At 44.8% G+C, this 3,782-nt stretch overlaps 1 pseudogene; it reads right to left on the bottom strand.

The window, feature by feature from the left end:
• Positions 1-2,639: 2,639 nt before the first annotated feature.
• LOC131196607 (uncharacterized) lies at positions 2,640-3,413 on the bottom strand (annotated as a pseudogene).
• Between the last annotated feature and the right edge of the window lie 369 nt (positions 3,414-3,782).

Here is a 3,782-nt window from a genome sequence, read left to right as displayed (position 1 = left end):
CAATCGTGGTGTCAAGGTTCCAGAAAAACCTCTTCTGCATAAAAAAACTCAGAAGCCATTGTCTTTCAAAGTTCTTTACTAGCATAAGGAAACTGGCACACGATGAGTGAAATTCCAAAACTGAAACTTCCAGATTCTTTTCCCAGTTATACAAACCCCAAGAGTCCCACCCCCCTAACCCCTTTGCTGGTCACATGGTCCCACGTTCTTCCACTTTATTCGAAACCTCTTCTTGCCACTCCTTCTGCAGATGCGAACACAATCCGACCTTGACCGCTTGAAGAATGTTACCATACCCATCAACCCCCACTTCTTCCCCTCAGGGGAGAAATGTGGCAGCGTCTGGAAACCTACGGCCTAGTATGGTTTCCAGGCCTGACACATGGTTCTTAATCATAGCTTATGGCCATGATGGCGGACCTATGACATGCATGCCACAGGTGGCACACAGAGCCCTCTCTGCAGGCACATCAGCCATTGCCCCAGCTCAGCTCCACCGCATATGTGCGCATGCCTCCCATTGGCCAGCTGGTCTTCGGGTCTCTGCCGTGCATGCGTGGGGAGTGGGTCACATGCGGGGGACATGCATGTGCATGCACGGGAGGGTGCAGATTGGTGCAGGAAGCTTTCCAGGCACAAAATGGGGCACCGGGACCCCTGCGAGGCTCTCCTGCCCCCCATTTTGGGCCTGGAAAGCCTCTTGCATCAACCTGGAAGCAAAAACGGGGGGCGGGGCACATGCACGGGAGGGCGGGGTGCATGTGCGGGGGAAGCTTGCATTGCATTTTGGGGGTTCTGGCATGCACACGTGCATTCGTGCGCGCACCCACACACGCTTTGGGCACTCGGCACCAAAAAGGTTAACCATCACTGGCTTATGGCTTTGGATGTTATAGGTCCAAATTAATTAAGGCTGATATTTATGACCAATTTGCTCCAGTGCAAATAAGGTTTCTGACCACTTCTCAAGAGTGGGATAATGTGATGTCACATTTTACCCACGGACAACCTATTGGGAATGCAGTCTTGTCTGGTTCGCTTCTGAGTTTCATTTCATTATAAGTTCACCAGTGGAACAGTGAAAAGATGTCCTTTAAAAATGCATTAATGGAAAATAATCAGGAAAAATGGTAAAATTGTACGGTAATGTCTTAAAAAAAACAGACTACCTGTGGATATACCAGATGGAGGGTATTAAGTACACAGGAGAGTTAATGGAGAGGGACTCATTTTTTTTTTCCCCTGGAAAAAAAACCCATCACTGTTTGCTATCTTGGCAGAGGTGAGAAGAGCAAAGAAGCACAGGAACCTACAAATTAAGGACCATGGCAAATGCTTAACATCAGACCATTGCCATGGCCAAAATGGAAGAGGGGATTGGAATACAGAAAGGGATTTTTAAGCCAACTTCATTTTCAGCTGGTTTACACATGGGAGTAGTCAAGTGGCTTAAGGAGTCAGTGCAGAACAGCCCTTACTCAACCTTCAGCTAAAAGCTGGCTTACAAAGATAAGTGAAACCAGATGCACAATGGCGGGGGTAGCAAAAGCCACGAAATCGGCAATTTGGCATATATTTTTGACTATATCCTAAATATAGTGGATGGTATGTTGACAGAATTGGAAGTATTGCCTGAAAAATTTGGCCCAGACTACAACCTTGAAGGCTTCAGTTCAATTCCTCCTTGAACTAAAATTTCAGCTGCTGTTCTTGGGTCCTTCACTTTCTTTCCACCTACCTCCTCATTCTGAAGATCTAATAAAGATTGACTCCATGTTTCCGGAACCGACACCTTCCAAACGTGTACTTCCAGCTGGCAGCATTCTAAGTAGAATCTTTTTAACCAAGAGCGTGGAGTAAGCAAAGCTCTTGCTGATGTTTGAGAACTGCGAAAGGTTTTGAGAAGTTCTAGAAACAGCAATCTGGAAAAATATGGAGATGAAAATGAAGAAAAGAAGGTACTGCCATCCACCCAGGTGGTTTTCTTGGGAAAATGAAGATCTTTGCTGCAGCTGGACTTAAATTTCATCCTAAAAACAGCCTTGATTCAGTCTGCCAAATTCACAAGAAGGGAGGCAGTTGGGACAAAGAAAATTGCATGTCTATAAGTATCTACAGCTGAATTCCCATGTAATAAAAAATCCCGCCCCAAACTAGCTCTGTTTGCAAACAGGAGGAACTTCTGGTCTGAGCATTCTCATTTACATAGCTGTGTAGGCTGTTCCTCTCATATAGGCTAGTTGCTTGCATTTGTTGGCACTGGGACTATGCTAAAGCTGGCATTCTACCCTAGTGGGCATAGTGCCACCTGAACAGATGGGCCCAAGTACAGGCATATTCAAGAGAAGCCGAATTCAAGAGAGGTGGGGTTTTTTTTGCCTGCTTATAATGGGCAGGATATCAGTACAGGAAGCTGTGTACAACAGCAACTTGGGCAATGCTTCAGCCAATTTAAGAGAGAGTCGTAGATGCCAAATATTTCAGAGAAAAGCTACTTGGGAGTTGAACAATATAAAATATAATTCATACTGTGGATAGAGATGTTCTTCCATGTGACTGAAAGGCTTGGACTGCCTTGAAACCTTTTTGGATTTTATTTAGAGGTCAGAAGATTGTTGTTATCTATCTTCTTCTTCTTCCTAGCGTAGTCCTGCAAGTGCAGGGTCTGCTTTTTGGATCATTGAACACCACTTTGCACAGTCAGCTGTGTCTCCAGGGTGGAGGCTCGCGGCTTGCATATCTTTGTTGATGGTATCTTGCCATCTCTGTTTTGGACACCTGCGCGGTTGCCGGCCATTGATTTCTAGTTGGTAGGCAATCTTGGCTATGGTGGAAGGTGCTTCTCTCAGGACATGTCCATGCCAGCGGAGTCACCCTTCTCTCATCTTCTCTATATTTGGTGCCACACCAAAATGTTGTTGAATGGTGTCATTTGTGATGTGGTCAAGAAGGGAGATGCCCAATATCCAATAGAGCCTTCGCATTTCCATGGCATGGAGATAGCTTTCGGTCCCTGTTGTGGCTGTCCAGCATTCAGTGCCGTACATTGCAACAGGGCGGATGGTTGTCTTGTAAATCTTAGATTTAAAATGAGTTGGCATTCGTCTGTCACATAATACAACAGTGAGTTCTCACCAATGCATCCAGGCTGCATTCACCCTTGCTCGCACCTCGCCATTAATGTCATCATTGCCCTGGAGGTTGGATCCCAGACACCGAAAAATGTCCACCTTCTTTAGGTTTTCTCCATTGAGTTGAAGCGTTCCAGGGGTGGTGACAGTCTCTAAGTACTCAGTTTTCTTGATGTTGAGGCAGAGTCGAAAATGGTTGAGGCGATCATTCCATGTTTGAACTTGCTGTTGTAGTTTGCCTCTGGTGGTGGAAGCAAGCATAACATCATCAGCATAGAGCATCGTTGTTATCTATGGCTCCTGAAATTCAGGGTTTTGTAATAGATGTGCATCACACTTTGTTAAGATATTATTAATATAGGTAAGGTTGACTATGCAACCAGAATGAGGGTTTCAACCTTAAACCAAAAGCTAGAGATCATTTCCCCGCTAGGAGTTTATAACGTCTTCTAAAATCATCTAATCACCGTTGTCTCAAGAATACTTGAAAATGAAGGCAGTCTTTATTTTACTTCAACATTGCCTGAGTGATGCTGGGATACACAATAAATCATTGATGTGGATAGAGAGCCATCATTTCCAAATCATGGTGGCTGGTTTCACATAAGAGCATTCTAATCAGAAATCAAATAACCCAAATGCTGAGCTTAA

Source organism: Ahaetulla prasina, chromosome 1 (assembly GCF_028640845.1).
Source record: "Ahaetulla prasina isolate Xishuangbanna chromosome 1, ASM2864084v1, whole genome shotgun sequence".
Lineage (NCBI taxonomy): Eukaryota > Metazoa > Chordata > Lepidosauria > Squamata > Colubridae > Ahaetulla > Ahaetulla prasina.
This window is presented reverse-complemented; position numbering and strand designations above follow the sequence as displayed.